Here is a 14,665-nt window from a genome sequence, read left to right as displayed (position 1 = left end):
GCTTACACACACTGAATAGAGAACTACAACTGAGCCAAGCACATGTGTTCTGCTTTTAGAATATCAGTATTGTTGGTTTAGAATAATTTGGGAAATGTTACTTCCCTTTATGACCAGTCATGTGCATTTTCATGCAACCATGATTTTGACCCATATTTTAAACATACATGATAAAATATGCATATATTTGTATTGTTTTTATTAAATTGTTCATTTAATTTTTACAGACATTAAGCATTTACAGGAACACAAGCAACTTCGGATACATTTTATGACAAAATACAGTATGTAGAAAATAGGCCTATACTACAAGCGGTGCTTTATATATAATACAAGTCCATTAAAGAAAATATTAGCAACCCAAATAGTTCAAACTGCACAAAAGGCAACAAACACCATTTTATTTGATCTCTGCACTCTCAACAGAAAGGCTTGATTTCAAATTGCTTGGTTTGGCAGTTTGTCAAGTACCAGGGGCAATATCTGAGAATTAAAAAATCTTGTGATGTCAGGTGACGTCAATGCGTCTTCAATTCAATTTCACATGCTTTACAGAGCTTAGTCCTAGAACATTTCACAGATCTTTACCCTGGTAGATTACTATTAGCATATGGGACCTACTGTAAATTGGGTATTTCATTAATATATAAAAGGTCAAAGCTACTGGTATATGGTTAATACTACTCAGAAATGTACAGTCCGTTCATCTGAGTTTCACTGCTGTCTGATAAGAGATTTCGCCTCAGGCTTCATGTCATGTGCATGCCCTCTTTAAGACAGAAGATTTCTGTTTGTTAATGTGTTAAGAAGACACGCGCACACACACATTTGGGGTTTTCATGTTTTATGGAGACATTCCATTGAAATAATGATTTAAAAAAAGATAGATTTTCTATCCCCTAACCCTAAACCTACCCATCACAGAAGACAGAGAGAGAAAGAATGTGTGAGAACATTAGCAACATCAACAACTGAATAAACAAGATGAACGTTAAAGATGTGAAAATAACTTCCTTTTTGATCAGCTTTAGAGTCACAGTGTACAATAAATATATTACACAAGTTCATAGTCTACTTTTCAAACGAGGCCCTAGTTTGTTCATTATCAGAAGATGGTTTTTTTTTTTTTTTTTTTTGTGCTAAGATACTCCTTTGGGTGTCGTAGTCTTTGGTACACATACTGTAATAAGGGTGTGCCGGAGGAGAGAGGGGGAGAGGCATTAAGCAAGTATTTTTGTAAAATTCCTTTAAATGTGTGTGTGTGTGTGTGTGTGTGTGTGTGTGTGTGTGTGTGTGTGTGTGTGTGTGTGTGTGTGTGTGTGTGTGTGTGTGTGTGTGTGTGTGTGACCGGTCTAAACGAGTGGGTGAAAAGGTTACGGGTCAAGGATTCTTAGTTTTCAGGAAATCTTCCACTCACCTCCCAGGAACTATCAATCCTCACCCACGCCAATCTCAACAAACAAAGCCTACCAGGCCAACTAAAGACCTGCATATTCAAATAGCAAAATTCTGTTCTGTTTATTAGCATGATAATTAGTCAGTAAAATGTTTCCCCATATTTTAGAGGAGGTTCCCCTCACGTAGCATATTTCAGTGCTATTGACTTTTTGTAGGTTCACTGCATGGTACAGCCATGGTAAACTCACTCTTTGCTTCTCAAGTTGGTGACTCTGGCACAGAACGCTCACACCTTAGATGGGGCTCCATCTGTTCTGCAGAAAAACATAATGGTTACAGATCACAAAAAGATAATACAGTCACACAGGTCCCTCTGAAAATGCCATTATTAGTTCTTCAATGTTCGCATTGTACATAACATTTATAATAAGAATTTTACCTGCTTGTGTTATAAGATTTTAAAACCTTTTGGGCAAGAAATCAAGAGTTCTTTATTTTTTATCAAATTGTCTCTGCAATCAGTGTTCATATTATGTTGTACAGTTGTGTTAGTTATTCAACTTGAGCGAGCTTTATTAACGCTCGTAGTATGCAATATTTCTAAATGTGAAATATTATTTTAGACATTTTAGAGCACATTTTTGTGGTAAATGTTGAGAAATTAGGTTCTACAATTTAATAGTTTTTTTTAATAGACTAGTTTTGTAAGTATAAATGCCTCTAATTAATTTCATGTTTCTTTTAAGAATTCACAACAATTCATTTAAATTAAAATTAAGTATGGTTTGGAAAGAACCATCTGTGTAATAAAGATATTACATCCTTGAATGGAGCAAAACTGGTATCTACATATATCTTGGAATTTGGCTTGATCGCTCTTTAACTTTCACTAATCATATATGAATCTTCAGAAGAAAGTTTAATAGACTTGGTTTCTTATATCAAAATGCAGCCAAGAAATATCTTGTTGAAACCACTATTTTACCGTTATTTGACTATGGTGATGTAGTGAATAGGAATGCACGTAAAGGTGTTTTAGAACAATTAGATGTGTTATATCACTATTAGACTGATTACTAATGCGCTTTACAGAATGCATCAGTGATTCCCTTTTAAATTGGACGTCATTACATATTAGACGGGATACACGGGAGTATTTTTATTTATAAAATCCTGTTAGGTCTATTACACAAATATCTGCAAGATTGCTACAACCACATATTCAATCAGATCATCTAATCATATTCTTTTGATTATCCCTTGAAAAAAAAAAAACGGTTTATGGTCGCTCAGCTTTTGGTTTTGCTGCTCCGAACACTTCCACTTCCACAATTAATTAAATAAATGCAGTAATAAAAATTGATCACTAAAAATCTTCAACGAGGAAATACATTACTGCAGTTATTGTGTTACAGACATATCATGTTGCAACATTCATATGTTCTCAATTTTCTGTGAAAAACTTTATGTGTATACTGTGACAGCCTCTCCACGGTCCCACTGCAAGCTTCAGGATGAAACCCCTGTGTCTATCAAGTAATTCATTCATGTATCAGTGATATTACACACAAGTGAATTGCTCTCCTGTGGAATAAGCTTTTCAGGATACAGGTTAATCCTGACTTCATCATGCAAAAAGCCGTGGCAATTAACCATGAATCACTGTGCGTAAACAACCAAAAACCTACTACCTCTCTTGGTATCAAAGGCTCAAGAAAAACGGAAACCGAACCCAACTTTGCCTTCAACAACATATTTGCAATCTTTATATAAAAAAAAACACAGAAAATATATTAGCTAAATATATCTTTGGAGGACAGCATTTGAGCTCTCATTTTGAGCATTTTATGCATATATTCCATATAATAATCCTCATGCTGACCATAAATCAAATAAATAATGCCAATTCAAAAAAAGTTGTATTTGTCAAGAGCCAAGACTGGGATTGCGGTGAGCTATTTAACCTTCCCTCTTCCCTTCCATTCAGTCACTCAGAGTAACGCTAATGCACAAGACTTGTTCTAATAGTAGTGCACAACCATATTAGTTCATGCTAAGTTTACTGTAGGAGAGGATAAACACTTATGACACTAAATCAAGTTTAGAATGAGAAAATGCACACATTATTTATATTAATACCTTTCCACCCTTTACAAGGATACAACAAGCATTGACATAGTATTTGCTCTGGAGGGTGTTCAACTATGCGTTTCCCAACTTTTATATTGGAAGGTGGCTGCAGAAATCAGGTCGGGTAAGTTTAGCCTGAAGGGGGCCGAGGAGTGTTGGGGGTGGGGGTGGTTGCTGCTGCCTTTATACATTTTGTTTGCACATTGCCTCTCGGTTGTTGTATGTGGACCTTTTTTTTCTTTTTGAATCCCACACCCACATAACTGCAGAACCCACGGAGATGTTTGGAGTTGACACTTGTTAATAGGGTGTGTCCTATTCCAGTAGTGACTCATCAAACTCCCTCAGATTCACCTGTGCACTAAAAGTGTGCGGTTACCTTACAAACGTGAGAACCGAAACGCAGTTTTAATCAGGGCAATCTTTTCAAGTTTGACTAGATGACTGCATAGTGCATAGTTTAAATATATATACACTACGGGTCAAAAGTTTGGAATCATAAAGATTTTTTTGTAATGTTTTTGAAGTCTCTTATATGTTCACCAAGGCTGCATTTATTTTGATAAAAAATACAGTATATCAGTAACATTATGAAATATTATTACAATTTAAAATGTTTTTAAACCTATATTTTAAGATATAATTGATTTATTAGTTATTATTGGTCCTCAATTATTAATAATGGCTCTGGTATAATCAATGTTGAAAACTGTTTTGCTGATTCATATTTTTGTGGAAACTATGATACGTTTTGTTCAAGATTCTTTGATGAATCAAAAGTTCAAAACAGCATTTATTTGAAATAGGAATATTTTGTAACATTGCAAATGCCTTTACGGTCATCAATTTAATGCATCCTTGCTGCAAAAAAGTGTTCATTGATTTCAGTATTCAAAAGTCATTCAAAAAATTACTTACCCCAAACATTTAAATAGTAGTGTGATGGTTTTCACAAAAAAATATTAGGCAGCAAAAATAGGTTTTAACATTGATAATAAAAATAAATGTTTCTTTAGCACCAACACAGCATGTTAGAATGATTTCTGAAGGGCCATATTACACCGATGACTGGAGTAAGCTGTTGAGAATTCAAATAAATATTTATAATTCATAAAATTACTGTTTTCACTGGATATTTGAACAAATAGTGACATAGTGAGTGACATGACGTGAAGGAAATTCGTCCTCTATCCTCTATCTAATTTGACACACACCCAGAGCAGTATAAATTAATTCAGCTTATGTATTAGAGACTTTTTCTAAAAACATTAACAAATCTTTTGACCAGTATTGTCTTTTGGGCGACCAAATCACTGGTCAGAAAACGAGCAAGAATTGCACAAATACTGTAGATAACTCAATAGCCTTCTCCTTTGTTTTCTTTACATTTTTGTTTTGGGTAAACTTGTAGACAGCTTTTTACAAGGAAGAAGACTCAGTGTTGTTCGGTGTTACCATTTGTATCCTTTCCATTCGCTTCCTTTAATGCTAAAGTAATGAATGAGTGAATGAATGGGTGAATATGAGGCAATATGTAAAGCGCTTTGGTGGCCATGGGTCTGTTAAAGTGCTATATAAATGCAGTTCATTTACCATTTTTGTTCCACTCAATGTTGACGGCTTCAAACAGTTCATGAGTAGTTGAAAAATGTCTCCCAGTTCGTTTGAGTTTAATGTGAGAACAAATATTCACTAGTCTTTAAATCTGGACTCTGACCTGGCCAAAACATGAGCCTGATGGACTTGTTCTTAACTCATTTCTTGGTTGTCTTTGCAATTTGCAATAACTTTTCATTTGTGGGAAGCCAGCCATTCTGCAATATTCTACTGTACTCCAACGCATTAAATTACTTTTCACAGTGAAGTAGCTCACCAATACCAGCAGCTAAAAAGGCTCCCCACACAATGACACCCCTTCCTTCATGCTTCGCTGTGGTAGAGAACAGAGATGCATTCATTATTATACATCTCACCAGATTTTCGAAGACACCCTCTGGATCATCACTATATGCAACTCGTGTTTCATTGTGATTCATTCATTACTCCACACAACTCTGCTGATTCACACGGAATCAAACTTCCCATATTCTGGCAAAATCTTCATTCTGTCTTTGATGGTTTTCTTAAACATCAATGCTTTGTTAAGCGGTCCATTTGCTTAAATGCTAAATTTCTTGACCAATAATTTGTGGTTAAGACAATTAAAAGCTTAGTCTTCAGTCATTTTGGGCCTGGCCCTTTTTTTTTTGCCCTGGAGTACACACACACACACGGTGCACACACGCACGCACGTCTAAAAAGTTTTGATCTTGTCCACTTTCCACCACTTCCAGAGGTAATTGGAAACGCATTTAAACAGACTGCTTTCCTAGTGATACTAATGTGTTCAAATGCTTTTTTTAACAGCAACTCCGCTATGTTGTGGCAAAACACATGGATTACGTTTTAAATCGGTGTTACCATTTGTATCCTTTCCATTCGCTTCCTTTAATGCTAAAGTAATGGCTTCATTCATTCAATCATTTTTGTGTGCCACACTTGGCACTAACGTGCAAATGATGTAATGGGTGATGAAATAAGATGGGGAGGGTCTAGAAAAAACAAAAACACAAGTGGTCACAGGAGATGCATTTAAAACACGTTAAGACCAGGTGTAAACTGTAATGTATCTAGGCTGACCACCTGTGATCAGACCACTGAAAACACAGTCTAATTAGTATGGTGGTAGTATATGGTGGAAACAGGGGCTGTGTCCCAATTCGCATACTATCCGTCCTAAATAGTATTCGAAAGTAGAATTAGTACGTCCCAAATCGTAGTATGTTGAAATAAGTGTTCCAAAGATACCCGGATGGTCTACTATTTCCGGTCAGAATCCGAAGTGCAGATCGATGAACACTCTAACGGCTAATATTGCCCATAACCCATCGCGCGTTGGGCGAGGATTCGGTTAGAACTACAAACACGAGTGAAAAGTGTTAAAAAAAACTACAGATATGGAGTCCGGCGGTTAAGTAGAGAGGTTTAGATAAAGGGGTTTGAGTGATTAATTATCAGTATCTAACCTGACGAAAATGTATTCATTCAATGTTGTCCACATTATATTGCATCTGCAGCAGCATTATAAACTTTTATAAAGATACGTTTAGCCATTAACTTTTAAATGCATCATTATATTTAAATTCCAAACACATGAGGAGAGTCTCTGCATAAAAGACCCGCGACTGGCAGATGAACGTGCTACTACATTTCTCTCCGAAACGGTAGGAAATTAAATTAGATTGAATGTGTGACAAGATGATTGACAGGGCAGTTTACAGTGACAGGATGCACGTGACAGATCTGTCCGTTAAAGATGACGAAGTAGTATGTCTCAAAGCTTGCCTACTTTTTTGCTACACACTCAAAAGTATATACTTTTTCTTCACAAAAAGAGTACATACTTTTAGGTTTAGTAGGCGAATTGGGACCCAGCCAGGGCCTCAGAAATCTGTCTAAATTTGGAAAGTACCTTTACGCAAACACCGCAAAGTCCTTGCCTGATAGGGCAGCGAGACAACAAATCAGCTGTATAAACTTTCAGAAGCAGACAATCACTTATCAATTGCTTATTAGTCATTGCAAAAATGGGTCAGAAAAGTGAAATTTATTCATTAGCTATGTTTCCATCCACCTATTTTATGCACATTTTGGGATATTGCATGCATGGAAATCCTAAAAATGTGCATTCAAAAATGAATCTGCTTAATTGAGGCAGATATATTTTTTATCCAATAAGAAGGCACGCAATAAGAAGGCACGCATAAACTACGATGGAAACACATTTACCGAATAAATGTGACAAAAAACTCCTGTGACTTGGATGTGATTGGATAACTGGACTAACCAGCGGTCCAATTTCATTGCTCAGATTCTCAAATGTTGGTTTGATCATTCTGAAAAGCCTACGCCAATGTCTGTCATCAGACTGATTTGGTATAATGATTTATTTATGATGTAGGAAATAAGAGCCAGAGTGTTCCCTGATTGCAGCAACTTCCATTTTTAGTACAGATATTTTGCGCCAATTTCCCATGAAGTGCAAAATGGTTCTCTTGAACAGATGGGATGGAAACACTGCTTTATTCGCAAATGTTCTGTGATATTCCAGTTTTGTCAAGTTAAAGTTAAATTAGCAACTTTGGAAACATAGCTACCGTCACATTCTGAAGTGTCCAAACTATTTTTGGGACCACTGACTGTGTATTTAGGGGGGCTTTTCTCTGCCTTGCTCTATATTGCTCTACGTAGATGCATTTTTATAATGACTAAACATCTACTTGAGCCCATTCAATATGGTCTAATTCTAAGGTGTGTTTTTTCTTCTTCTGCCAGACTCTCCAAAAGGGCAGCAGCAATGGAGGATTGTGCATTGCAATTGGCTGTTCCCTGTGGATACAGACTGTTGCTGGAGACAGACAGAGTGGGCAGTCTTCACTTACCTCAGACAGAGTCATGAACAGGCAGGCAGCATTGAGGAGAAAGAGAGAACCTCGATCCTGTGATAGCCATATGAGATTCCACATGCTCTGATGAGTCATTTCTCCCTCCCTCCCTTCCTCATCCCCCACTCCATCCCTCCCTCCTCCCCCACTCCATCCCTCCCTCCTCCCTACATACGAAGCGTATGAGCCTGAGTCATCAGCTAGCTTTCTTTCTCTTGCTCCAAGCATGCTGCCTGTCTCTTCTCTCTCTTTCCCACCCTTTATTTCTCTCTCTCACTCATTCTTTTTCAGTTACTCTGCTGCCACTTTCTACCCGTCACTCTCGCTCTCTCTCACTTTTCCTGTATGAAACAAACAGCAGAAGAACAATCGGTTAGAAATGTGCGTACTTCAAAGCAACGCCACTGGTTTTCCCCGTTCACATTAAAAATTCCCCTCACTGCTTGCCTATGAGAAAACGGATGGCCCTATGCCAAGGTGTCAAAGTGTGATGTGAATGAGAGCAATATATTTGACATAAGAGTTGCTGATTTGAATGCACAACAGATCTCAAGAACTCGGATCTGGTTTTTATTGCACATGGGAAACATTTTTAGTAGCTGAAACATAACCAATAGTAACAAACCTCAGATTCTCTAAACACTCTTCTCTAAAGGATGATGTCTATAAGGAAAGCACATTTCGAGGCTAATCACTGTATTACAGATCCTGAGGGAGCGGTTCTGTTAGGACTGATTTAAGAGCAGTTCATCGCTGAGCATTGCAAGAGTAATAAGGATTTTTAGGGGCATTATGACTGGGTCAGTATAACACAGCTGCCCCTAAAAGTCCCTCACTTTTCTTGCTGACTTATTCACAGTTTCTTTGTCCGGGATCTGCTGTTCAAGAACGTTTAAGGTTTATACCATGGTTCTAAAGGCTCTGAGGAAACTAAACTAAAGGTCAGTCTGGACTATAATATCCCTCCTCTCCCTGAACGAAGGCCAACCGTAATGTCAGACCCTTATTATTAGAATGCATTAAATGACCAAACTATTTCAAATGACGAACTGTGCCCAATTTCCAACTAAGGCCATTTTTTAAAACCTGAACATAAGAAAACATTCATTTACAAATTACAAACATCTCTTGATCATTCAGGCAGATTTTTCACAGGACAGAACTTTGCATGCCATTCTTGTTCTGTTTAAATTATGCAAATAAAATAGAGCTCTAACTTTAAACGTGGATTGTAAGAATTCAAAGCAGTTGCTTACCCATTTGTGCCGGATGCTGCGCGCCGAAACATTATATCTACCGCCGGTTACTGCGTTGCGCAACTCTGAACCTCCTGCCGGCTGCTGCGTAGCGCAGCATTTTGTATTCGTCATACTTTTAATGACACGTGCAGCATATAACGCACTGTCATAGGTTCAAATACACACGAGGTGGGTCTTGTTGAGTTTTCAAAGACCACGTGACCACCCAAATGTACTGTGGTTCGCTGAAAATCACGTCAATCAATCAGACATACACGCGCATTTGTTTTGGATTTTTGAAGACGCGAGTGCGAAAATGGCAACGACAGAAGAGGATTTTGACAGCGAGGGCAGTGACATTGACTTGGAAGATAGTGAGGAGTTTGGAAGATAGTGAGGAGTTTAGTGAGAAGTTTTGCACCTTCCTCTGCACCGCGAGTGCTTCATGTACCAAATGTACCACGTCGTTCGTCACAAATGATTTGATCTGACTCTTGTCTGTCTCTCTCTCTCTGTGTGTGTGTGTGTGTGTGTGTGTGTGTGTGTGTGTGTGTGTGTGCGCGCGCGCGTGTGTGTGTGTGTGCGCGTGTGTGTGCGTGTATGTATGTGTGCGTGCGTGCGTGTGTGTGTGCGTGCGCGTCTATCTGTGCGAGGATAATGCTGATAAAGCCAAAGAGGAGAGATTTGAGCCATGGAGCTCAGAGACTGATACTCTTCCCAGTTCCTCCTCAGGACTTTCCCCACCTCTCTCTGATAACAAGATGCCTTGTTCAGTGTGTTGGCATGTTTAAAATGTTATTTGTTATATTTTATATAATTGATTTATATATTAAATTTTTTTTTTTCTTCCCCATATGATTTTGAGAATTTTTTGAAAAATGTGTTGTTATGTTAGTGCTAAGGGAGCATGTTTTAATCAAACCTGTGATTCTTACCTTCAAAATGTATTTTATTTCATGTTTCTAAGTGCTACAGAGGCTTAGATATTCAGGTTTTGGTAGACGTAGACAATTCGTAGAATTTTTTCAGAAAACCCTCAGGAGATAAGGACATTTATCCTAGAATAACATAGGTTTTTATAGGCGTTTTTAGCAGGCGTTTTAGGAGTAAATGGGTTAATACAAACTGTGTGTTTCAGTGAAACCAGGGGCGATTCCAGGATATTTTAAATGGGGGGGCACAGGGGGGACCAAGAACCAGTCAGGGGGGGCCAATCAGAAAATTCAACTGAAAATAAATACTGGTTTAGAAAATATTAAGCATGATCACCAAAATCTTGTGCAATGCCACGTGCTCTAATATAGATGGTATTACATTTTTCTTTTTAGCATGGATTAGGGGTTCTCAAACTTTTTGGAGCCAGGGACCCCTTATAAGGGAAATAATTTTCCACTGTAAAAAAAATGCCTTTCTTACTTAGTATTTTAGTCTTGTTTCCAGTCCAAATATCTCAAAATTCTTAAATCAAGATGCATTTACTAGAGGAGTAAAATTACATAAGATATTAAGTCTTAATATCTTAATAATTTCTTAAGTCTTAAGAAAACTTACCCCATTGGCAGATAATTTTGCTTGTTTTAAGCAAAAACTCACTTAATTTTGATTTATTTCCCCAGAAAACAAGACTTAATATCTTATGTAATTTTACTCCTCTAGTAAATGCATCTTGATTTAAGAATTTTGAGATATTTGGACTGGAAGTTAATGAGGGAGCGGGTACTGAAATATTTTTGCACAAATGGTCTTCACCCAGGGTCGTATGCAGAGTTTTCTAAATAGCCTACTGAGGTCTCAAAAGTGATCTTACTAGGGGGGTTCGGGGGCATGCCCCCCCGAGGATTTTTTGTCTTTCTTGATCTACACATGTGCATTTAAAGGTGTTTTAAGGCAAAAACATTGGATAACTACAGCTTTTCAATTCCATTCCGTCTTTGTTATTCCAATACTTATACACATTTGAGGTACACAAATATAGCCTAGCCTATATTTATACAATAATAATGGAAATATGTTTAATAGGTGATTGTGTTATTTAATTGCGCTTATCCACTGTAATTAGCGGGAAAACACATACAGTATATCGGTGTTAAATAGAAATACATTGTAAAATGTTATGGTCTCATCCTGGGCACAGTATGCTGACCTGTAGCTATATTTCCTTTCCCAAAGCTGAGCTTTGGATACTTTTCATACTGATTGTTTCTATTGTTCGTTTAAAACTTCTATCTAAAATAGCTGTTTAGTTTAGCTATTTAAATCTTATCTCGCACTTTATGACTGTTAACTGCAGCGTCGTGCGGGAATTCACACTGGGCTTGTAGCTTCGATATTTCAAAATATATTTAGTGTGTAACTTACATACTTTCCTCCTGTTTTAAAAACGCGCAACTATGCTTCCTCTTCGCGCGAGTCTCAAAATCAAGCAGTGATTGACAGCGCTCCCTCCTGATTTAAAAACGCGCAACTGTGATCACTTCTTCTTCGCGTTCGCGCGAGTCTCAAATCAAACAGTGATTGACAGCGCTCTGGTCCAATGGTGCGGTGGGCATTTTTAGGTTGACAGCAAATCTAACCCAATGAGATTGGAGGGGGGGCACCAGGGGGGGCCAATCATATTCCAGGGGGGGCCGGTGCCACCCCGTGCCCCCCCTCTAGACACGCCCCTGAGTGAAACGACAATTTTCTGTGAAACTGAAATGACTTGTTCTCTAAAAAAGTTTAAATCATTGGTGAATGTGAAATTAAACTTGGTTTTCGTAAAATCAATGTATGTTTTAACTAGCATATTATATGGCCACATTATGGGTTTTTTAACTCCTGCATTAGATAGTGAGGTGAAATAGAGCAAAATATATATTTTAAGGTATTTAAATAGGAAACTAATCACATAACATCTAATAAAATAATTTTCAATAAACTATTCTATAAATTATTATTCTTGTAGCTTTTCATGTGCTGCATTGGGGTTAGTTTACAATGAGTAGCTACAGGCCTTTGCAACTGTCAAGATGTGTGACTGAGCCAGAACAATATCCTTTGGGAAACTATTGGCAAGTAGCTTTGAGAACTGCTTAATATGACAAACTATATCAGACATGCTTGGAAGCTATTGCAGAATTCATACACACTAACAAAGCTTCTTTTAACCTGCCTTTGCCACTCCCTAGTAAAATCTGACATACTTTTATCTTCACAGAAACTAATGAAGTTTATGGTTTTGATATTTGATGTATTTTAATTGTCCTTGGATTTTGTGAAAGTTAAAAAACAGAATTGTATTCAGTGTTACTTTGTTATTAATTTCAAAATCTGCAAAAGATTGTACATAATTTATTTTAGAAAACAAAAAGGCTCAACTTCCTTTGAAGACAATAATTTGTTTGTATTTGTACATTTTCTAAATGTTTGGATTGTGAAGCTTGTCACACTTCAATATTCACAAACATTTTTTTATAATAAAAATAACAAAATAAAAATAGTATGTAATATGACTCTAAGTTACCAGTTATTAACAAAAGTGTGTCAAATATTTAATTTTAACATTCATAATGCATAATACAAGTTCACAAATACAAACCCGCAGACTAAAATATTTTCTATATCAATCATTCTTTTTATTTTATTTATTTATAAATATTTTTTTGCTATATTTTAGTAGGCTACTCCGTAAGGGGTGATTTCTGTCAAATGTTTCCAAAGCGCTTTACTACACATAGTACTTTTATAAGATAGTTAACAGATAGGTTACTGTAAAACTGCTTATGACTAAAGATGATTTTTGATTTTTCTACTAGGCTATATATATTTTAAATTATATTAGTTTTCAATTCTATGTATAAATAGTCCGATTCTAAATATGTTTATATGTAGGCTTAGGCTAAAAATAATTATACAATAATTATTTAAATCAAAAATTTAAATAAAAGTTTTAAGAAAGTTTGAAAAGGGTTTGGAGTGAAGAGACGTCATTTATGACGTCAGCGATCCCATAATGACATAACAAATAAATAACAGAATATCGAACAAGAACTACCTGAACAAGGACTTGAACTAATATATTATATTTCAGCACTTTTGTTATTATCAGTAGCCTATTGGAGTAGATAAACTCCATTACACACACACACACACACACACACACACACACACATTCAGCACGGTCAATTGACAGAGATGGTCACATGGGCCGAAAACTGGGACTTTGTAGGCCAGTTGAATAAAAGGAAAACTCACCTTGCCCGCAAAGACCCAGCCTCTGACACACTATCAATTGTTGCTGAATTCTGCTGCAGGTTGCGTGATCATGCGTTAAAAGTGTAGGCTAGTAGTCTGTGTTAATCTATGGCATTTGCAGTTGATAATCGGTAAATCTCGGAAACGCGATCATCCCATCGCACATGACATGAGAAACAACGACACGGAACGCGTTCAGTGAAAAGCGAGTCTAGGGTCTCACTTTTTTTACCTGTCATTTTCACCATGTCCACCTCCAGCCTTCCTCCGCGGAGCTTCTTCTAGAAAGAAGGGACATGTCGCCTGAAGAAGAACGAAAAATGTTGCCGTGTAGTGAGAAGTTGCTGCCACTCTTCACACATTATCATCACCCGCCCCCTTATTTGCGCTCAACTCCTCATGAAGACACAGTATATCCACAGGGACCGCTTACAACATTCTCGCTTTGCGCAAAAGTGGACGAAGGGAAAAAGTCAATATTACGCCGTGGAACAGTGAGCCTCCTTTACTGCGCAAGCCTTTTGAAATTCCCCATGTATGCTGTGTCTGCCAGAGCGACCCCATGTGCTCGTTATTAATGAATTATCCATCTGGCTGCACGCATATTATATCGTATTTGTACATGTTGCGCTGAAGCGCCACCGACTGGTTCATTCGACAACATGCGGGATGAATTGTGTCTGGGTCTAGAATCAGTCAGTCCTACTATGGTGAAGGCTTAGCTCATGAATATTAATTATGCCAGGCTGACGTTGCTTAGTAACCCTCCTGGAGTGTCCATTCACTTACCCCAAATAATCCTCGTATTTTGGTTCATATTTACGCCGTTCATATTTACGGCTCTGAGTTAACCGCCTGCTGTTTTGGCCTACTAGGTTATAACGTCACTCAACCTAATTAATATTCAAAAGCCATTACCTCGTCGTAGTAGGAATCCTACTGTAGGATGTGTGTATCCGCGCCCGGGACCTCTCAGAATTGGATCGTTGACGATGATGTGACTGTATAGCCTGGTGCGGAACTGTTGATAAATGCAATAGATCTGTCATCATAATAAATGATGTCCTTTATCATGTTGATCAAACGACTATGAGTAAAATCACTCAAATTAGCTGTATAATCCTACATGCATCAACGTCAACACATTGCAATTAATGTAGGCTAAATTATTAATTATCCAGT

General features: G+C 37.3%; 1 long non-coding RNA gene across 1 annotated transcript; it reads right to left on the bottom strand.

The window, feature by feature from the left end:
- Nucleotides 1–1,262: 1,262 nt before the first annotated feature.
- On the bottom strand, nt 1,263–13,994 carry LOC307007388. The gene is made up of 2 exons (XR_013799617.1): nt 13,716–13,994; nt 1,263–1,712 (listed from the first exon to the last, which is right to left on the bottom strand). It is a non-coding gene; the product is annotated as an uncharacterized lncRNA (long non-coding RNA).
- Nucleotides 13,995–14,665: the final 671 nt, after the last annotated feature.

Source organism: Phoxinus phoxinus, assembly GCF_949152265.1.
Source record: "Phoxinus phoxinus genome assembly, chromosome: 11".
Taxonomy (NCBI): domain Eukaryota; kingdom Metazoa; phylum Chordata; class Actinopteri; order Cypriniformes; family Leuciscidae; genus Phoxinus; species Phoxinus phoxinus.
The sequence above is the reverse complement of the archived record's forward strand: the minus strand, read 5'-3'. Positions and strand labels throughout refer to the sequence as shown.